We start from the raw sequence: 23,528 nt of genomic DNA, 5'->3' as shown, positions 1-23,528 counted from the left end.
GCTAGAAGTGCCGATATAAGGAAGCCTATACCTGGAAAAGGGAAACTTTTGCTTCTGCCTTGCTAGCCAGTCCATTTCTTCACTAGCATCATAGCCTACTTCTTTAGGGTTCCAGCATATACTAAAAGCAGCTGGGACATCCAGCCTTGTGGACTGACCAACTACAGGATTATTGGACTCTTTGTTCATAGCCAGCCATTGTCGGATTAGCTGGACCATAGCCTGTAAGTCATTCTAATAAATCCCCATGTATATGGAAAGAGAAAGAGAGAATCATTTATAAGTTATATATGTGTATATATATATATATGCAAAGAGAGATTCATTCTATAAGTTCTGTTACTTTAGAGAACACTAATACACCACCTTGCTATCCTCATTCTTATACAATACGTAAGAAGCAACACTAGACCCTACTGCAGAGGCACCACTGTGAGTATTAAATGAGTTACTATAAGCAAAGAGCCTCAATATTGAACTAGACACAAATATTCAGTAAATACCAGGGGTTTTACTAAAATGTTCTATAAAAATTTATTCTCTTCTAATACTAGAACTCCAGCAGTATGTACAACCTACAAAAATTTATTATCTTTTAACACTAGAAATTGAGCAGTACATACAACCTACGTGACAGTTTCTTATGAAGAGGAACTCATACCTTGGTGATTAGAAGTGTGGTAGCTTTAAGAGAATTCAAAGGGTGCACAGCACTTAGATGATATGATTTTACCCCTGGAGAGGAATGGATCAAGAGAAATGAAAGTACTATCATTGGAGGATAAATGTCTCGAGGAGGAAAATGTGGAGGAAGGAGACTGGCAGTCACTGGGCTCAAACCAGCCACTCCCTTTTTCAGGGAAGGTGGCAAAACCAGATGACCATCCTGTAGACTCTGTCAACATACAGAAGACCACAAGGACCTCAGAATAATCTTAGGTGAGTTTTCATTATCCTTATTTGCTACTGAGAGTAAACTAAGAGTTTTGTGCCAATAAATGTAAATTACAAGGCACAGAAACCGTAGATTCAAAGACAACTCACTTCCCCTTTAATCTTTAGCCATTTTGATACTGTGAGGAATTATGGACATTTAAATTTACTTTATGGAGAACAGTATTTAACAGTCTTCTTAGGAAGAAATATGAAAGTGAAATGATTTTGTTTCTTCATCCTAAATCTAAACAAAAATGAAATCAGGGCTTGGGTATCATAAAGTGATAGAACACCTGTCTAGAATGCTTGAGGTCCTGGGTGCAGTCTCCAGAACCATAAAATTTTTAAAAAGGACATGAAATTATAGAATATAACACAATGATTCTCATTTAGCTCATTTTGGGACTATTGCTTTTACCATTTCCTCAAAGACAAGCTTACATACAGCGATGCATCCTCTAATTTTAGATAAGAAACACAGAAAGGATATCATTAAGAAGTTAGAAGTGAGTAATTATCTCTGAATGTTAATTCCTTTTAGAATTCAGGTGGGAGTGAGAATGACAGAAGCAGGAAGGCCTTGCTTACAGAAGAATTCCCATTGATCCTTCCTTTGGTGTGCAGGGAACAGGAGGTGTGGTCAGGGTTTTGCGAGTGCTAAATAGGAGCTCTTCCTTTGAGCTCTAGCCTTTGCCTTGAAGGCTAGTAAGTTCTAGGTTTTTGATTAAATTTATTTTTAAAGTTTTCATATATATATACATATATATATATATATATATATATATATATATATATATATATATATATATATATAGTGTATTGGCATTATTTCTCCCTCCCTTTCCTCCCTCCAAACCTTCCCATGTCCCCTCAGATTTATGACCTGTTTTCTTAGTAATCTCCCTCCCTCCCTCCCTCCCTCTCTCCCTCCCTCTCTCTCTCTCTCTCTCTCTCTCTCTCTCTCTCTCCTACACACAGATAAATATATAAACATAACATTCTGAGTCAGTTAAGGTTACTCATATGTATATGTTTTTAGGGCTGACGACTTGATATTGGATAAGCCCAATATGGGGCTCATTGCTGGGGAGAGCAGTTCTCCCCATCTTAGCAGTCTTTAAGCACTGAGGCCCCATGAAATTTCCTCCATCTCTAGTGGCATGGTAACTGATATTGTCATTTTTCAGGTCCTGTTTAAGAAGCCTTATGTTGAGATTTCATGGGTTCATTTTCCTTTTTTTTTTTTTCACCAATATAAGATAAAACCTTACAGCAACCTTCCTGGTCCCCTGGCTTTAGAATCTCTCTACCTCCTCTTCTGTGATGCTCTTTAAAAAGTTTCAGGTGTAGGGATGTGATGTAGATGTGTCCACGGGAATGAGCACCTCATAGTCTGCTCTTCTCTGCATTTTCACCAGCTGTGGCTTCCTGTAATGGTTTCTGTCTGCTGGAAAAGGAAGTTTCTCTGATGAGGAGTGACAGCATGCTTATTTGTGGGTATAAGGATGCATATTTGGGGGCCAGGCATGGTGGTGCATGCCTTTAATCACAGCACTCAGGAGACAGAGGCAGATGGGTTGTTGTTTGAGGTCAACTTGGTCTATAGAGTGGAGTCCAGGATATCCCGAGAATTAGAATGTAATTAGGAACTATGCTGCTTTGCACAAGTATGAGTAGTAGGTTTTTCTTTAAGGACCTCACTAGCCCTGAGTAGTTGATTGGGTTTCCAGTTGTCTTCATCACTGTTCTCTTCCTGTGAAGAGATACCATGATCATGGCAACTCTTATAAAAGAAAGCATTTAATCGAGTCTTGCTTACAGTAGAGTCTTACTTCATTATTGTAGTAGTGAGGGGCAGGGTGGCATGCAGGCAGTGCTAGAGCAGTAGCCGAGAGCTACATCCTGATCTAGAGGTAGAGAGGACGTGGGCATGGTGCGGCCTTTGGAACACTCAAAGCCCACCCCTAGTGACACACGTCTTCAACAGGACCACACCTACTGTAAGAAAGTCACGCCGCCTAATCCTTTTAATCCTTTCAAACAGTTCCACTCCCTGGTGATTGAGCTTTTTTAGTCACATCAGCACAACAGTATTCGGCATGCTTTTCCTTCTGCTGAGTGGGCTAATTAGACAGCTGTTGATTATCATCCAATTGTAAGTGCTACTATCACACCTTTGGGACTATCTTTCCAAACTGGTTTATTATTTGTGATACTTCCTGCCTACTCTGAAGTAAATCTGATAATCTGAAGGTTGACACCTTTCTTTTGATCTATTGGCAAATTAAGGAGAAATTTGGGGTTACAGCATTTAAAAGTTTACTTAAATTTTTTGGTTTTATTTTATGCATATGATTTTTATCTGCATGGATGTAATTGCCTGTGACTATGGATGCAAGAAGAGTGTTATTGGATCTCCTGGAACTGAAATTGCAGATAATTCTGAGCCATCATTTGGGTGCCAGGAACTCTGGTCCTCTGGAAGAGCAGCAAGTCCTCTTAATCTTTGATCCATCGTTCTAGCTACCCTGAAAGCTCACTTTAGGAAAAAATGATATATTAGAATTGCTGTTAATGAATGCTTTTAATAATAACTCACTAGTTTTCTCCTATCAATGACCATGGCATTGATTATAATTAAAAAACAATTTAAAAATAAATTTACTTTCAATTACATGTATGTCTTGTGTAGGTTTCTGCGTGTGATTTTAGTGGACTCTACAATGGGGTATGAGATTCCCTGGAACTGTAGTTAGAGATGGTTGTTAGCTACCTGGTGTCAGTCCTAGAAACTAAATTTTTGGGTCCCTTAGGAAAAACAGTATGTGCTCCTAACCTCTAAGCTGTCTCGCTAGTCTCTAAATAATTTTATTATTATTTTTTATTAAATATTTTCATTTATTTTATATACCAGCCATAGTTTCCTTTCCCTCCTTCCTTCCCATTCCCTCCCTCTACTCCACCTCCCATCTATTGCTCCCCCCATCCATTCTTCCTCCCTTGAAAAAGGGGCAGGCCTTCCATGGGAGTCAGCAAAGAATGTCATATCACTTTGAGGCAGGATCAAGATCCTCCCCCTGCATCAAGGCTGGGCAAGGCATCCCTGCATGGGTAATAGGTTCTAAAACGTCAGCTCATGCACTAGGGACAGGTCCTGATCCCACTGCTAGGGGTCCCTCAAACAGACCAAGTTATACAATTGTCATTCACATGCAGAGGGTCTAGATTGGTCCCATGCAGGATCCCTGAGTTCAAGCTCTATGATAGAACTATAACAATAAAGACAGCACAGTATTGGCATAAAAACAGACATGTGGATCAATGAAAAACAATCGAAGACCCTTATATAATTCCCTAAATTTTCATTTGTGACTTTTTAAAGTTGACTTTCTCTCCTCCATCTCTCTCTTCTTTGGAGGTATGTTGTGATTTGAACCCTGAGCCTTGAGCCTCTTATATTTGGCTTCCATTTAAGGGCAGATACACATTTTTAATATAAGGACACATATCTATCCTTCCACGGCAATTTAATTCTTTAGTCAGCCACCGTACATGTTTCTTCATCCACGTTTTGCATTTATTTTTAAAATGTTAATTTCTTTTCCTGGATATTTGATGCCCTATGACTCCATATATAAGGAATTACGTTTGTTCAAACCACACAGATATTATAATCATGTCTTGGGTTTGTGCTTATTTTTTTATCATATTATAATTCTGACATTTAGTTCAGCGTCCCATACGTCCCTTACATGAAGCAAGTGAATTAGAGTTTAGGTAGTATAAAGACTCTATCTAGATACTTTTTACTGGTGTTCAGGGACACAACATAGCAATACAATATACTAGGAAGTTATGACATGCAGGAGGCAGTGTCTTATGCCTGCAAAGCAGTACGTGAAGGCTGGTGTGGACCAGCCTTTCAAAAATTGTACGGCAGAAGTTTCCTCAGCACGGTAAGCATTTTGTACTGTGTGATTTAAGATTCAAGATACGCCTTTTATTTTTCCTTTCCCTTTTTGGGCTGAGGTGTTCTTCCCTGGAAACCATGGGGTGTTGGCGCTTATAGAGTGTTAAGTAATCAACTCAGTGACCTTTGCTGACCTTCAGATCCCTGGGCCAGGGTACCTTGAGTGCCAGCTTTGTGTGGTGCTTTCTGAAGCACGCCTAAGCACAGTGAGCTGTGTTGAGTGTTCTTTTATTTCTCAGTCAACACTTGAAAATCCTTGGCAGCAACTGCAGCCTTTGCACTAACTTTGAGGTTCTTTGGGCCTTTTATTGTTTACTTTTAAACTCCAGTTGGATAAAGCTAGATGAATTATGTTTCAGTTTAAATTCCTTTTTTTTTTTTTTTTTTTTTTTTTTTTTTTTTTTTTTTAGAAAAGTCGCCAAACTTGATGAAGCTGTCATTTGAATTCAGGTGGCACTTTAATTTGCTGTTTCCTAGGGCAGTGGCTTCTTGTGAAGAGGGCTGCTTGTTGGTTCCCGGCTGCTCAGCAGCTCAGCCCCGAAATAATCACACAGAAACTGTATTATTTCAATCACTGCTTGGCCTATTAGCTCTAGCTACTTCTTGGCTAACTCTTATATCTTAACTTAACCCATCTCCATTAATCTGTGCACCAGCATGAGGTTGTGGCCTACCAGCAAAGTTTCAGCATGTCTGTCTCTGGTGGCTCCATGGCTTCTCCCTGACTCCGCCTTCCTTCTACCTTGCTATAGGCCAAGCCAGTTTCTTTATTCATTAACCAGTAAAAGCAACACAGAGACAGAAGCACCTCCTATGCCAGTGGCTGTCGGTACTTTACAGTTCTCAATATCATGTGTATATATGATGTGCGTGGGACCACCATGGCACATGTCTGGAGGTCAGGATGGACGGCTTCATGGAGGTGATTCTCTCCTTCCATGTTTACATGGGTTCTGAGACTCGAAGTCTGGGGAGCATCAGGCTTTTGTAGCAGGCACCTTTAGCCACGGAGCCATTTCGCCAGCCCAGATGTCAATCTTTTGATCTTTTTAGCTTATATAAAAACCATCCAGATGATTTATCAAATTCTGTTACTAGACTTCTAATCCCAGAGTGGTTTGTCTTAAAAAAAAAAAAAAAAAAAAAGGAGGCATTATAGGCAGATATTGTATTGCATCTGTGAAAGAACAGATTTTCATGTGATATTTAGGAGCTAGAATTGATAAGCTTCTCTGATGGGGAAATTGGAATGGAAAGAAATGAGGTGCTTGTCTTGGGCCCTAACTTTTTGGTTCTGAGGCTAGAATTGGGGCCCCTCACCAGGGATGCACAAGTGAAAGGGTGAAGATTCTTGGGGATTGGACAGTCCAGCTGCTTAAGGAGTTGAATTTTAAATTATGGCCAGGGCTAAGGACAGTGAGACTATAAAGCAGAACACTGAGAAAAGTTTCCTGGGAAGCAGTAGTCAATGTGGTTGGGATCAGATGCGGTGAATGGGAATGAAAGGGCTCGGGGAATCATTTATTATCCTGGGAAGGTTTGGAAAAGTTATTCATAAATAAAACAAGAATTAGTGGTGCATATCTGTAATCCCAACACCTAAGTTTTGTTAGCACATAAGATCTGTCTCAAAAGCAAACAGCCCCTAGAACCAAGCCACAAAATAACAAGATGAGAAAATTTACAGCAGCAAATACGTCAATTTGAAAGGCATCTTAGTCACTGTCTATTGATTTTGAAAGTTGATTGACATACAGGGTTATATTAACCTGCATTTTGAAAGCCAGTTATATTAAATTAAAGCATATTTACTCATTTTCAGTGGTGTTATATAGGGCACTCGATAATACTCTAAATCTTTCTTGAAATTCCTAATGTTAGATGAAAACCCAAGTAGAAAATGGAAGGTTCATATTTGCACACATGCACACATACAAAGATCGCATGTATTTAAGATAGATACTGTAGATAGTCAAAGAAAATTGTTTTTCAGGAATTATCAGAAATGAAGTAATAAATATTAATAAATATTAAACTATTAAAATATTAAAGCATTTTTTTCTTTGAGAGTCAATTACTTCTATTTCTGAGATAGGTTAGATTTGGGAAACTTAAAAACATCTTTATGAAGAACACATTTCTTATTTTGCCTTTCATGTTTGTGTGTGTGTGTGTACAATTTGTTATGGAAAATATTGTCTTCAATTAAACCCTTCTAATCCAGGTGGAATAGATTTTTGTGAAAACATAGTAGCAATATATAGTTTGAGTTGAGTTTCACTGAAATTAAATACAGCTGCTGTTGCTGGTAGTCGTGGGCTCTGGATGAGGGTTCAATGGAGAATGGGGAGTAAATGCCTTGATTTTCCACTGTTTGGTGCTCATAGACTGTGAGTAAAGGATAAGATACGTATGGGTTTATCCTTTGCCTGTGTAAGATAGCACTATAGAGCTCTATCCCTGAGTGCAGCAGCTGTCTTCTGAACTAGAAGAGCTGTGACTGCTTGAGAGCGAGCGAGCCCTGAGATTGGGCATGTTGATTTTTGATGTTCCCACAGAAGGAGGCTTGGGGATGGAGGTCCATTGGACCCTCAATTGAGAATCCTCTTCCTCTCCTTCCTGTACTTTCTAGACATTTGTATACAATTCTTTCCTAATTGCACATAGTCTCATGGTCTCAGGAGCTGCTTTAGTATACATACTATTAAAGAAAGTCCATGAGAGCTTGTAATAAAGGATAACGAATGTTTATTGGGGAACATTCATTGTAAGAAAGCTGTTGTGTTCCTCTGCTGTATGGCTGCTGAGCTTTTCAGCTTTCAGTTTGGAGGAGGCAACAGTGCTACTTTCTTTGGTTGTCCCAAATCAAGGTTCATCCAACACCAGCTACCTCTACCATGCCACCCAAGTTCGACCACAGCGAGATCAAAAGCAATGAACTCGAGGTACACTGGGGGAGGGTGAGGTCAGCACCACATCTGCCTTGGCAATCTGGGTCTATCTTTGAAAAAAGTTGGTAATGACATTGCCAAGGAAACCAGTTATTAGAAAGTGAAGCTGAACATCCAAGTACAGATAGGCTCAGATTGAGGTGATGCCTTCTGTCTCTGCCCTGGTCACCAAGAGACAGAAATAAGTGAAAGAACATGGAACACTGTGGAAATGTTACTTTTGACAAGATCGTCAACATTGCCTGGCTAGCTTAGTCGATAGAACATGAGACTCTTAATCTCACAGTCATGGGTTCAGGCCCCATGTTGGATGCTAGAATGCAGCCTAATTAAAGGAGGTCCACAAGAGCCTGTAATAAAGGATAACATGTTTATTGGGGAAAATTGCTGCAGGTGGTAGAGCATTTGCCTAACAAGCACAAGGCCCTGGGTTCAGTCTTCAGCTTGCTGGGGGGGGGGGGGGGGGGGAGAAGAAAGCTGCATTTTTCCTCTGCTCTGTGGGCACTGGAAGGTGTGAACTGAACTCTGACCACCAACCAAGCGAAAGGGAAAAGGGCTGAGTATGCTTTCTGTCTGTGCTTATAGTACCTCAGACTATGCCCTAATGGGCTGATAGCTAAGAGGCTATTGGCTGAATGAATTCCCACAACAGAAGTCTCCATAAGCATTAGGGGAAGAGATTTTAATGGTGCAGCATTTGGGGTTATCCAGTCTCCTGAAAGAAGTCCCACCAGTGCTCTGTAAGCCTCATAAACTCATTGGATCTTTAAGTTGGACTTTGGAGGAATCATATTTTAGTTTGTGGCTGGAATGGGTAGAGGTTTTTTTTTTATGTCCCCACAAAGAAAGGTTCTTATGACACTTGACAGGGCATGACATACCATCAATGAATTTGGGAGGAGCAATGATACAGTTCATGTTATGGGTAATGAGACGAAAAGCTGAAGCAGAGCTGTCTGAGGCTGGTGGAGTGTCTGCCCCAGGACTCTTGACATGGCTGTCCTTGTGTGTGAAATGGTATGTCTCCTTGCTGTAGAAGCATATGCAAGGACCCTGCTTTGTGTAATAAAGCATGACTGTTAGTATTACCAAGGCTGAGAAACCAGCGTTGTCTTTAAATTGTTATGCTAATTAATCCTTGGCACAAATAAAATCATAGGGAGTACAGTTTTTGCTCATTCTGTTTTCTATTTAGGGCTTATTCCTGTAAACATTAAAGAGGCGCTTACAAAGAATAGGTATATAGGACAGAATAAGTTAATACATAAAACTTGAAGACTAGATCTTTTAGGAGAGATTTGAGATTTTCATTTATCTATTTGTAGGGACCAGAGGTCAGTTCCTGCCCTCAATTATGTTATGGCTGGCCTCTGTCCTGCAGCTGTGCTGCGTAGTCTAGGCTAGACACCAGGAAGCTACTGTGCAATCTTCCTGTCTCACAGGAGGAGTAAAGAGACTGTAAGTGCGTGTCACGGTACCCCGCTTTTTATATGGAGTCTTGGGACAGGCCTCAGGGCATCAGTCTTGCGTGGCAGGCACATTTACCCACAGAGCCAACTCCTTGGCCTAGATGTCAAATTTTCAAGCAAGTCTTGCTTGTAAGCAAGGAAGAATAATACAAAACGTGTTATAAAGATGGTTTGGTATGTGTTGTTTTGATTATATAAGGTTTATGTTACAAAGAACATATTTAACACTTAAATTACAGCTAAGGAATTAGTGTTATGATATAATAGCTTACAGAAGACAATTTACATCTTATTTTGCTTTATAACAGTGGCTCTCAACCTGTTTGTGACCCTTTGGTGGTTACATATCAGATATCTTGCATATCAGATACTTGCAATATGATTGTTAACAGGAGCAAAATTATAATTCTGAAGTAGCAATAAAATAATTTTGTTTGAGGGGGTCACGACAACATGAGAAATTGTATTAAAGGGTCACAACATTAGGAAGGTTGAGAACCACTGCTCTATAGAGAGCTTTTGTGTACATCAGTAAGGAAATACTCATTTATGTGGCAGACAAAGTAATTGTTTAATTTTCTCAACCTAAAGGTATTAGCCTCCCTCCTTCCCTCCCTCCCTTCCTCCCTCCCTCCTCTGTTTCTCCCCTCCCTCCTTCCCCCTCCCTTCCTTTCTTCCATTTCTCCCCTTCCTTTCTCTCTCCTTCCCTCCCTTCCTTCTTTCTTTTCCCACCTTAAAAACTTCCACATGATAGACAAGCACCCTGCTACAGAGCCACACCCTCAGTCCCTCACATTTCATAAGACTGAAAAAAGTATATTTTGTTAAAGACACACACGCATGCACGCACACACACGTGTGTCTGGGTGTTTCATCTGCTTCTATGTCTGTGTACCATCTACATGAACTGTCCTCAGAAGTCAGAATCCTCTGAAACTGGAATTACAAATGGTTTTTAGTTGCCATAAGGGTTCCTAGAATTGAATTCAGGCCCTCTTCAAGAGCAACCAGTGCACTAAACCCACTGAGCCATCTCTCCAGTCTGAAAAAAAAGTTCTTTAGGAAGCTAAGTGTTGTTGTTGCCATACACTTGTATACTTTGGTAATCATACTTTGCTTTCTTTGTAATGCTGAGGATGAATTGCTTTATATATTCTGGTCAAGTGTTTCAGCATGGAGCTACACCTTGATTTTTCTTTTTTACAGTTGTCCATGCTCTCTCAGTCTATGTACACTTAGGGCCTGGCAGCAGGAAGGGACAGGAAATTCTTTGTTTTTTTGTTTCTCTTTCCTTTCTTTCTTTCTTTCTTTCTTTCTTTCTTTCTTTCTTTCTTTCTTTCTTTCTTTCTTTCTTAATTTCTCTCTCTTTCCTTTCCCTCCCTCCCTCCCTTCCTTCCTTCCTTCCTTCCTTCCTTCCTTCCTTCCTTCCTTCCTTCCTTCCTTCCATTACTTTATAAATAATGCCATTCAAAAATTCCACTTCCCTCCTCCCACTTCCCTCCCGCTCCCCCTCCAGGGATGGCCAGGTACCCTGCCCTGTGGGAAGTCCAAGGCCCTCTCCACTCCATCCGGGCTTAGAAAGGTGTGCATCCAAATAGACTATAGGATCCCAAAAAGCCAGTACATGGCAGTAGAGACAAATCCCACTGCCATTATCTTTGGCCCCTCAGTCAGCCCTCATAGTCAGCCACATTTAGAGTCCAGTTTGATGCCATGCTCGTTCAGTCCCAGTCCAGCTGGCTTTGGTGAGCTCCCATTAGATCAGTCCCACCATCTCTGTGGGTGGACCAACCCCCTCCCCCCGTGGTCCTGACTTCCTTGTTCATCTTCTCCCCCCTTCTTCTCTTCATCTGGACTTTGGGAGCTCAGTCCAGTCAGTGTCTTGGGACAGGAAATTCTTTGCGGTTGCATTATCTCTAGGATAATTATTATGCTATCTCATTTACTACGAGTCTTTCGAGAAGACCTTTGGGAACTTTCCATGAGTGGAAAGCTCAGATGAGCTCCACATCCGGGGTGGTAAAACACCTCTCTCTCTCTCTCTCTCTCTCTCTCTCTCTCTCTCTCTCTCTCTCTCTCTCTCTCTCTCTTTTAAAGAAACAAACTATTTTTTCATTATACATACCAATCCAAGTTCCCACTCCCTCTCCTCCTCCCATTTCCTTCAAATACCACCCTCACCCCACCCCCATCCACTCTAAGGCTCATTGCTTTGGGGAAGGTCCAAAGCCCTCCCTACTAGAGCTAGGCTGAGCAAAGTATCCATCCAAAGAGAATAGGTTCTCAAAAAGCCAGTACAATACATCTCTTAAGGAGCTTCTTTCTGTCTTTTGTGTTTCGAAGATAGATGTAGGAAGGAGATTGATGGTGACCTGTGTAGGCTTTGAACCCAATGTTTTGAGAATACACAGCCATATTTTGAGAGTCCTATCAGGATTAAGAAGTAAATGCATTTTGATTATCATTATTTTTTAAAAGTGAAAATAGAGTTTACGACTACTGAGGCAGGGTCTTGAGGCCGCTTGGAAATCACACCATAACTTAGTAGCTGTTCAAGCTTGGAAATGCTTTTTTATTTTATTATTTTATTTTTTACTTTTGGAGTCTATTTCTCAATTTCTAAATCATTAGCTTGAAGTGGATTAAATGACATAGCACAGAGTAAGATGAAAATGCTTAATAGATACATCATTCTTATTCCGTGTGCTAAGTAGTTAAGTATAAAGTGGTATATCAAAAAGCACTGTTGGAAGATGGTTCATTAAAAGTAATAGTCTTAAAAATGCCAAAACATTTAAAGAGTGAAAAATTCAAAGTACGAGGAAAATAGATCTCTTGGTTGAGATTTTCTCAATTTTAATTCTGCACACATGTGTGAAGACAGCAAAGCACATACTTTTCTAATTTCTTTTCATCCTGAAGTCCTGTCATGATAGTGCTTCTTTCATGACACACAACTGTTGAAGGGAAATGTTTCAGTTGGCACATGATTGCTGCTCAACTACAATAAGTCTTGAATTTATAGCTCATGGTTGAATTTCAGCATGGGCTCAAGTCTAGAGGGACACCTACAGAGTTGTAGTTCAGTGTTCTAACAAGTGGTGTCTTAGAACCATGAGTGGTTCTGATGAGCTTTCCATTGGTGTCAGTGTTTGGTCCTGCATGTTTCCCTTTGCTGAGCAATGTTCTCAGTGATGTAATAACTGTGTTTGGGGCATGTGGGTAAGCTATGAAGGATAAAAATGTACCAGGGAATCCTCAGATTCTCTCATCTAACCCTCTCAGGAGCATTAAGGACGAGGACAAGGCCCTTACTTCCTTGTTTTCCTTTGCTGCAGAGGGCACTGCTATCACTTTGGGTGGTCCTCCCTTGGTCACTTGACATATTTCTCTTCTAAACCCTTCCATGTTGCTCTTTTAGGGCTCAGTACTTTGACGTCTCCGCTGTGAATACTTATTTTTCAGGTGATACCATTCAGTTGTAGGACTTATATTTTCACTTGTATGCTGGCTACTCTCCAAACATTCCCCCTGCCATTGATTTCTGATACTTTGACTGTGTTACCTGTGACCTACAGTGTTTCGGCTTTTCCTGATGACTTGACCATCATATCTAACCTCAAACCCACTATCTCTGTTGCTGTGGCTACCCTTGCATTGTTGGGTACAGGACAAAAGATGTGGCTAGGGGATTTTCTGTTCTCTCTGAACAGTTTAAACAGTTGGGTGTCCTAACTCTGTCTAATAACCAGATCGTACACAGTCATTCTCAATCTGTGTTCAGTAGTTGTGTTCTGCTTATGTTTGTCATTTGATGATATATAATCTCAATTGTGACACTGGCTTTATGTCATAACAAGATGATAACAAAGTAGACGAGAACAGGTACATGATCTTTGGCTCAGAGAATTTAGACTAAAACCCGCCTCTTAGCTCCTGAAATGGAATTCTTCCTTTGTATTAAATGGTACCATGTACTAAGGGTCTTTGAGTGCTTGATTTTTCTCCCTTCCCCTTTACATAAAACTGTTTTATGTTGTGTGGGAGGTATGTGAAATTTAATAAGTTATTTTTAAAAGAAGGTACTTAGTCATAGATGATTGGAATAAGCGTTGTGTTGCTAGGGCAAAACCGGTTGAATTTCCGAGAGTTCTTTTTTTTTCTCTCATAGGTAAGTATTGATATTAGACTTATGTATTTGTGCTCACTCTCTCCGGCGTAGTGGTATTTTCCTGGTGGTGTTCTTGTGGTTCTGCACTAGCCAGATAGAGCTGTGCTCTGTAGAAATGACAGGTCTAGACCCATGAGTCACAGATCTCCAACTTCACTGGGAAGCTGTCAACGGGAAGGCAGCTCCATTTATAGTTTGAAGGTGGGAGGGAAGAAAGGAGAATTTGAGTTGCTTTCCTTTGGTGCAGTTTGCTTTTTTGAGAGAAGGAAAGAACGGGTGAAATGTTCTAAGAATTCATCTCTAACTTTTGTTCTCACTTCCATTTGACGCAGTGGAAGGTGCTAGTGTGTGTTCTATTTTAAATGATGAGATGGATGGGCTCCATTATTAGAATTTCCACTAATAGAAAAGGAGCTGCAACCTGATGGATTCCTAGGTCCCTAATTGGATTCTGGCATTTTAATGGGAATGACCCCTTTCTTTTGAGGTAGTAGTGTTGGGAATTTTTTACTTGTCTCTTAAAGAGTCCTTCAGTGTTCCACTGTTGAACATAATCCATAGATTTCCCTCCCCTTTGAAGACAGACTGACTTGTGGTGTGTGCAATATTAATGTTTTGGCTGGGGGGAGGGCTCAGTTGGTGAGAGCACAGGCTCTCCAAGCATCAGGACCTGCATTAGAAGCCCTAGCACCCAAGTAAAAAACTGGGCATGACTGCATATGTCTCTAACCCTAGGATTGAGGGGCAGGGAGAAGCAGATTCTCCCTAATTCTCCCAGCCAGCCTAAATGAAAAGGGGAGCTTTGGGCTCAGTGAGAGGCTATGGTAGTTTGAATGTACTTGCGCCCAGAAGCTCATTTGGAGTGGCACTATGAGGAGGTGTGGCTTTGTTGAAGGAAGTGTGTAAGGAGTGGCACTATGAGGAGATGTGGCTTTGTTGAAGGAAGTGTGTCACTGTGGAGGTGGGCTTTGAGGTCTCATATATGTTCAAGCCACACCCAGTATCTCAGTTCACTTCCTGTCGCCTGTGGAATCAAGATGTAGGATTCTCTCCAGCATCATGTCTGCCTGCATGCTGTCATGACACACTAGGATGCTAAGGGACTAAACCTCTGAAACAGTAAGTCACTCCGTTAAGTGTTGCTGTGGTTGTGGTGTCTCTTCACAGCAATAGAAATTCAGATTAAGACAGAGACCTTAGCTCAAGACAATGAGGCAGAGATATTGTTGAAGACACCTGGGGTCTTGTGCTGGGCTCCATATGCTCCTGAACTTATAAGCATGTACCACTTACACATGCTATACATACAGTATATATATAACACATGTACATACAAACACACATTTTAATATATACAACTCATACATATAGTACATGCAGCCCATATACATAATATATATAACACAAGCGTATATGCACAAACATAAACACATACAAATGTAATACAATACATACTATAACACACATATAAACAAACATAATATATTCATAATGTATACACACAAATATTCATATACACAAATACAAGCATATAAACATACACCATATACATATATATGCACGATATATAAATCCATATGTATATATTCGCACCCATACACATACTGCACCTACATACACACATACCACAGACATACACACATATATATGCACTCATACATGCCATTTATACATGCACACATACTCACCACTCATACATACACACATACATATACACACAAAGACATACAAGCACAAATGATGTTACTTACTATGATTTGAATGTGTCTCCCAAACTCTTGGGAACTTAGTTTCAGTGCAGAAGCAGTAGTTTTGGGAGTAGGATGCTCATGGTGCCATGGCTCTGCTCTCCGGGATGGTTGGGTGATGATTGCTGGGGTGGATTAGAGAGAGTAGGAGCAGTTCTGATGAAACGAGTTGCTTGGTTCCCCTCTCTTCTTTTCCTCTACCCCTTCTTTCTCACTTTCCATCTCTCTAGATGTCGGGTCTCTATACCTTAGACTTTCAAACCTCCAGAACAGAAGGAAATAAACTCATAATTGACCCTGTCTGTGTTCTGTCCTTGGAACACAGAACAGGCACAGGCACAGCCACCCCATCCTTAGAAGCACATCTGCTTGAGTTGTCCCTGCTGTCTCCTGCCACCACACACCAGCCTCCACCCTCACCTCCGGCATATCTAGTGTGTTTAAACCACATACTGTGTGCACCCATTTTTCTTCTTTTGGATTCCTGTGGAAATCAGCCTACAGGACCTCATTCCTCTTTGTCTTTTTTATTAATTGCTCTTTTAAAAGGGGTGAACAGGTGTCCAGCATTGGAAGCAGCAGTTGGAAAGTAGAGATTACTTGGTGGTTTGGAGAGAGACCAAGTATCTAGGGGAGGTCAGCTTCTCTGATGTCAACATAGTTTTCCAAAAGGCAACACCCAGGTCAGCTGGTGCCACCCAGGGCAGGGCCAGGCTGGGCTGGGTCTTCAGGAAGCTTCCTGGCTTTGCTCTGGGAAATACCCTGGGGATATAAGCATTTGATCAGCTGCACTTACTCTTCTAGCAGAGGAAGCCAAGGAAACTTATTCTGGTAGCAGGGAGGAGACTGAACCCGGTATGTGACTGTGTGGAGCTCCCGGGAGAACAGCAAGAATTCGTCAAGATTTACTTTTTGTCTGGACAGAAGAGGCCTGGATTGGAGGCTTTGAGTGGTGGTAGGTGGGACCAGGATTTTTAAAAATTATTTATTTTTTAATTTATGTAAATGGAGAAGGGTCTTTGTGTACCATGGTGAGCTTATGGAGGTTGGAGGGAAATAAGTGGGAGTTGGTTCTCATCTTCCATCCTGTGCAATCCAGGGATGGAGTTTAGTTAATCAGTCTGGGCAGGAAGAGCCCTCATCTGCTGAGCTATCTCCCTGGTGCTAAACCAGTCTTTCTACTGTGTTAAGTTTCTGCCTTGGAATGGATTTTTTCCTACTTTGCATGATGAATTCCAGCACAAGTCTTTGGTTGCATGTTTCCCTGGGGAATGGTACAGTCAGAGCTACATTTAATGATAACCGAGATTGGCCTTGAAAGTGGAGGTTGAGGATTGGGGAGACGGTTTGGGAGGAGGAGTCATTTCTTAGGGGATTAAGATGTTGGGAGATCGGGTCTTTCTGTAGCGTGTGAGATTGGGTGGTGTCTTGAGTGAAAACCGAGTTGAGTCATGGAGAAAATCAGAGGAAGGGGGATCTGTGTCAGATGCTGTGAAGCCTGACTTGTGAGGTAATTTCCTGCCGTCTCTTGGCCCTTAATCAGCGAGGCTAGCTCTGTGAGTGGAGATACTACAAGCTCTAATGCTGTCCTTGTCAGTCCCATGAGGAATTCTCTGGTAAAGCATGTGCTGGGCTGGCTCCAGTTTCCCCATCCCTGAGGTGAGCAGGCAAGGTTGTTGTATATACAGTGTGTGGGCCCAGAGTTCACGCTTTGAAGGATGTTTAGAGCTACTTTGGATGGAGCAGTAGAATGCCACTGGCTGGCACCCACTGGCAAATTATGATCTCTTCAGTTAACATTTTGCCCTCAAGCTGCTATCATATATGATGGAAGAGGGCTTCTCGGCTGTCTAGATATTTCTCCCCTCCAGTGATGAAGTTCTGGAAAACTTAAAGGACATTCAGCCACAGCAGACTCTGGTAACCCAAGGATGGGTGGAGAGGGTTGGCATGGTGCCAGTGAAGATACGTGGATGATGGTCGTACCTCAGTGCCTCACCCTGTGTTCACATTCTTCTAGATGTAATTTCTGATCCTCATTTAAAGATATCCATATTAAGAAGTCAGAGAAAGTATACTATGAAAGAGTCTTGAAAATTATGTCTCATTCAACAGTGTCTCTTTGAGGGCGTAGTGCGGGGGAGAGGCTTCTGTGTAAGGGAAAAGGTGACTGGCTCCCAGCTACTACCCCTAATCCAATAGGCCAGTTGAGGTAAATGTGACAATTAGGGACAGCATTGAAATGTTCATTTCCCCGCCGGGCCAGGGTTAAGAAGTTTGAATCTCATTGATTCCCAGTGAGACTAGGCTCCTGTTTTACAGGCAAGGATTTGCAGTGGTGAGCTCACAAGACCGGTTTCTCACAGATGATTGAAGGGGAGCAAGGGTACCCCAAAAAGGGCCTTCTGAGCCAAGTTGGCACCCCATGGGGGGGATCTCACATCCCAGCTCTTCAGCAGAGTCAGAGCTTCTGGGTGGACCTTTATTTTCCTGATCTGATTAAAATGTACTTCTTTATTGATTCAGACCAGTGTTTAAAATCTTTGTGGTTTTTTTTTTTTTTTTTTTTTTTTTTTTTTTTTTTTTTTTTTTTTTTTTTTTTTTTTTTTTTTGGTTTTTCGAGACAGGGTTTCTCTGTAGCTTTTTTAGAGCCTGTCCTGGAACTAGCTCTTGTAGACCAGTCTGGCCTCGAACTCACAGAGATCCGCCTGCCTCTGCCTCCCGAGTGCTGGGATTAAAGGTGTGCGCCACCACCGCCCAGCTAAAATCTTTGAATAGTAAGGAGAAGACCAATGTTATGGCTTTGAAGTTCTGTATATACTATGTAGCTGCTAGGGTCAGATGATTGGCAGCTGTGTGAACCCACAGCTGGCACAATTTGGAGGGTCATGATAGAAAAGGTGTGCCAATCCTTGGTCAGGCAGTAAAGGGATTTTTAATACTATTCAATTAACACAATGGAACAGCTAGCTCTGCTTGCTATTTTGCGAATATTAAATGTTGTATTTAAAGATAGGGCCTGATCTGAGGATTAAATAAGGGATATCTGTGTATTTGAGATAGTCATTTTTGAATATTATATGAATGTTATCCCTTTATCTTTGTGTGTGTGTGTGTGTGTGTGTGTGTGTGTATGTATGTGTGTAAGTCTATTTTTCCCCCAACTATTACCATGCAAGTTTTGGCCTGCTTTCCTGTTTTTGTGTGTTTCTGGTTTGGTTATTGATACTTGGCTTTGCAGAACTGGGTTTGACTGCAGTGTCAGAGGAGACCTGGAGGCTGGGAGGTGGCTCAATGTAGCTCTGTGAGCATGGGGTCCTGAGTTTGAATTCCCAGCACCCAACTGGAAACATCCGCATAACTGCTTGGGCCTGGAACACTAGCCTTGGAGTCTTGGTTCCAAGAGTTTACTGGCAAGGTAGCTCTCATCTAAATAATGAGGTTTGGGTTCAGTGAGACACCCTGCCTCCAGACAGTGAGGTGCAGAACCATAGCAGAAGATGCCTAGTGTCCTCCTATGGTCTCCATAGGGGTGTTCATGGTTATATGTCCTTCAACCCTAACTGTGAGAAGAGGTGAAATCTGAGTAAAATTGGATAAATGTTAAAAGTAAGCTGATGCAATTTGATTCTTTTTTAACATCATATGAATATTCAAGAGTGCCTAGGTCAGTGGTTCTCAACCTGTGGGTCACAACCCCTTTGGCGGTCGCCCGACCCTTTGTGGGGGGGCACTGAAGACCATTGGAAAACACAAATATTTACATTAACATTCATAACAGTAGTAAAATTACAATTATGAAGTAGCAAAAAAAATTTTTATGGTTGAGGGGGTCACCACGACACGAGAAACTATTAAAGGGTTGAAATATTAGGAAGGTCGAGAACCACTGTTGAGGGGATTTGTTTTAAACCTTTTGACATTTTGCCTTTCCAAAGTCAGACAAATGCATTTGACGAATGAGAACATTTGTGTGTCTTGCATTATGCTGAGCATATGAAATATTTTTATGCGTTTTCAAGTAGGTAGACCCTTTATTCCTGTACTAGAGAGATCAGTGAACTTTTTATGCTCATATTGGTCAAAAACATTTTTTAAAAATGCAGAACTAGAGAAGCTGTTCAATGGCAGAGGGCTTGCCTATTCATGAAGGCCCAAGTTTGATTCTCAGCACCGCAAAAACATACACATGCAGGCTGAAGATGGCTGCAAATATAGGATAAGAAGAGGGTAAGGTAAAGTTTGGGAGTGTCGTGTTAGGCTAGTTGTCTGAGTGCAGCCCAGGACTTCGCTAGGAGGCTCTTGTGGGAAGAGTGGAGAGAAGAGGGCCTTCCCTCCCTCCGAGGACTAGTCTTGAGGAGGTTAACATTCCTACATTGTTTATTTCCTCTTTAGCTTATCGATAAGAAATGAAAACTCTGAGAGGAAATGGTCTAAATAAGTGGACATAGCCCATGGGACCTACTTCTGTCCCTACAGTGCTCCCTCCTTCAGCATGGTGTCCTGCCGTGTCCACTTTAGACACAATTGCACTGGTGGAGCCACTCAGGCATGCACACTTTACTTTCAGTTTCTGGCTGTGACTTGTTACCTTGAGCTTTCTCTCTCTACTTGTTAATTTAAAAGGTCTAGGGCTGTGCCTTGTGGCCACTGGGGTGTGTGTGTGTGTGTGTCAGCATGAACTCTGCTCCAGCAATCTAGGGCCATGTGAATTCCTGGTATTACGTGTTTCAGCGATAGGAGGATAATTTGGCTGGCCTGTGTGTCTTTGTGTTCTGGGGCACGTTGTAAATGTTCATACTTAGAAAGGAATGTAAAGTGAAGGGCAGAAGTGCAAGGTCACTGCACACGGACACAGAACAGCCTTGCCTTGTGTTTCCAAAGATTACTTATCATTATAAAAAAAGGCACAGCCAGATGGATTGAAAATGATTATTGCAAGCTATTGAAAGGAGGTAGGCCTTCAAAAGGGCTCTGATTCCTGATGCTCAAGTGTGCTTATGATAAAAGTGGGATCATTCTCTGAGGCCCTGTAATATGAACCACAAATATATATATACTTCAATTTATTAAGTGTGCAATGGGGGAACAGATTCATGGATCTAGGACAAGGTATAACCAGTCGCAGAGTCCTTCTATTTTACCTAGGTTTGCTTGGACCTATCACATACTGCTTCACGCCACCTAACCCAGCCTTTACAACCCAAGAGAGTGTGTGACCTCTCTCTCCTCTCTTAAGTGGTCACATAGGTAGACAGGAAGCCACGCCCTAAGGCTGGCATCCCAAGGCTATTGGCTGAATGAATCACCACAAGACCCACAAATCTTTAAGACTACATGGTACTTCTGTACTTTGGCTAATTTCCTATTTGAAGTGATACATTGATCAGCCTTAGAACAAAAGCCTGTGAGTTCACAGTAGTTTGTAGTGATATTTCCACTTCGAGTTCCAAAAGAGAGTGCTGTTCATCTTTACAAGATGACTTTCTCTTAATTGAAGACATAAATTATAATTTGAGTACTTCGGCTGTGAAATTTCTCCAGATTAGTTTTTTTTTTTTTTTTGACGTATAGTACACAGACAAAAACTTATGTATTGTATAACTCCCAACTCGACTCCCAAGGGCTCAGGAGATGGCTCAGTTGGTAATCTTATTGCCCTGCAAGCATGAAGAGTTGAGTTTGATTCTAGAACCCATGTTAAAAAAATAACCCATAAGCGGATAAATTTACAGGTTGAAGATTCTTCGGAAGGAAAACACAGGTAACCAGTGTCCAGCCTGAAATTCAGATTCCCAGTATTGGAGAAGCCTTGCTCTTTGTCACTGCCCCTCCCATTCTTTATCCCAAGGGTACCAACACTGTCTTGAGCCTAGCAGTGGACTTTTCTTGTCTTGCTTGTTTTAGTACATTTATATTAATCTATCCATGTTATCTGTACTCTTCTCTTCCCATTGCTTGTGATACTGAACCATACAGTTAAATGAAACTGCAGACTGTTAATCCTACTACCGTCCAGTGCTTCACCGTGTACATATTCCATAACATAAGGCTGCTGGGAAGTCTCCCGTGTATGATTTTTGCTAAACAAATAAAAACACTGTTCTTAAGCATAAACCTGGAAATGGAGTCACTGGGTTGTGGGCTATGGACATATTTACTTTAAATTGATGCTAACAAATAGGATCACAGTATAAATCCATCAGCTGTTTCTACCAGCAGTGTGAGGGCGTATGGGTTTTCCTGTTAGTGCTCTTTTGGGGGATAGGAGTTGCATAAATTCATTTTGTTTCATGTTTGTTCTGTGAAATGGAACTGTGGTAGATCCTGGAAAGCTGAGTTCAGCTTTCGTCTCTGTATTCTCTCACACCCTGCTTTTCTTTTTCTCTGTATGAATGGGTGTTTGTTAAACATGCTACATGCTTGATGTATGGAATATATTCCATATATATGTTGACAGCAAATACATGTGAATATTTTTTCCTTTGCTACTTACAGTTATGCTGAAAAGCTATCTCAGATGCCGTCTAGCTCAGTTTTCTGCAGTGTGGTTCTCACTGATGCCCTGTGTTGGTATGATGGAAATACATCAGTGTTTGAGAGAGGCCCAATCTGTCTGTTACACACTATTCAGTCTCTTCAAAACTGATGTGCTATCTGCTTCCTTTTGACGTTTTCATAAGCATCTTTCTCTTTTACAGGCCAGCAAAAATGTCCAGCATGTCTGTAATAGAATTCAGACTGTTCAGGTCAAAGTTACTGGCTGCATTTTTTTGAGATAAGGTATCACTAGCCCTGGTTGGAATTCACTAGACCTAGGGACCTTGAACTCTCAGATATTTGCCTATTTCTCCCTTACCAATAATGGGGTCAAAGCCATCAGATCCCATTCCTGCTTCATGCCATTTTTAAAACTGAAATTTTCATCTTCTGCAGGTCTAGGTTTTCTAAGCAGTGTTCAGAGGGTTTTCTTGGGGGAAAACCTGTGGGACAGCAGAGGGAAAAGCTCAGTGCAAAGCTTGCTTTTCTCCTTCCAGTTGTGTGTTCCCCAATTTTCCTGTCCTATGTGCGCTTTGATTTCTGCTTAGAACCTTCAGATTGCATTTAAATACTACTTACAGAAAATTGAATAACTCATCAGACCATCATGGCTAAAACAAGAAACAGAGCAAATGGCTTTATTATTATTATCATTTAAGAAAACTCACTGTAATATTTAGATCAATGACTATGGAAAATTCTTTGTGCTCTAAGATTTCTGAGTATCCAAGATGATTTTAATACTAATGGACCTTATAATGAAAATGAATTTGACTTATAGTTAATAATTTAAGGTTCATGGATATAACATGTTCTCTTTCTTTACAGGCAAGAAGAGACTGACAGGAGATTGAAAAATGTAAGTTTTATTTAATAGAGTTTTATAAATAGCTTTTCCTTTATGTTCTGTAAAATCATAGTGGATCTAAGAATATACTCTGTGTCATCTCTTCTGATTAAAATTTACCTAGAAACCAACCAGTTAGAGTCTAAGTGTTGTTATGTATATATTATATACAAAGCATCTATTTATCTATCTATCTATCTATCTATCTATCTATCTATCTATCTATCTATCTATTACAATACATGCGTTATATGTATTATACTTTGTGTAGACCTGACTCCAGCATAAGAGAGATTAGGTTTCAGAGATTGGTTGTTGTGTTTCTAATTTGTAAATATCAAACTCACTTTCAGAGTTTTAGGGGAGCAATCAGGAGATTATCAAGTTAGACATTAAGGGACAACATGATGGCTTAAGAACTCTAGGTGCTTATTGAGTATATGCTGATACCATGTCCTTGATATTGTACAGTTATAGAAGAATATCTAAAAAGTAACAGCTTTATTTAAAAATATGTTCACCAGGCAAGCTGAGAATTTTTGACTTTAGGTGTTTGTTAGGTAGTTTTATCAGGAAACTGTTGACATAAAAAGTTTCCCTTGTGGCACAGGACGGTGCCTCACTGGGTAGAGGAGCTTGCTGGGCAAGCCTAGGTGGTCTGAATTTGATCCCTGGAACCCACAGAAAAAGTTGAATACAGTAGTGTGTATGTATTTGCAGCACGCAGGCTGAGATGGGGGTCAGAGACAGGAGGAATCATAAAGAAACTTGTGCCAGGCATTCACTGTGTAACATCAAGCAACTAGAGAAGGCCCTGCCTCAAATATATACTTATATATAAATTGAAAGTCAACTCCTGGAAGGTGTCCTCTTTCCTCTACACCTGTGAACCTGTG

At 41.0% G+C, this 23,528-nt stretch overlaps 1 protein-coding gene across 3 annotated transcripts in view; it reads left to right on the top strand.

The window, feature by feature from the left end:
• Lmo7 (LIM domain 7) overlaps positions 1 to 23,528 on the top strand; it is a 99,349-nt gene that overhangs the window by 15,929 nt on the left and 59,892 nt on the right. For all 3 annotated transcript variants that reach the window (XM_038310720.1, XM_038310718.1, XM_038310719.1), the window contains exon 3: positions 22,614 to 22,644. The gene's annotated coding sequence lies outside the window, so the exon portion shown is untranslated. The remainder of the gene's footprint in view (positions 1 to 22,613; positions 22,645 to 23,528) is intronic.

Source organism: Arvicola amphibius, chromosome 13 (assembly GCF_903992535.2).
Source record: "Arvicola amphibius chromosome 13, mArvAmp1.2, whole genome shotgun sequence".
Classification (NCBI taxonomy): domain Eukaryota; kingdom Metazoa; phylum Chordata; class Mammalia; order Rodentia; family Cricetidae; genus Arvicola; species Arvicola amphibius.
Note: the sequence above shows the minus strand (reverse complement) of the source record. Positions and strands in the feature narration are given on the sequence as shown.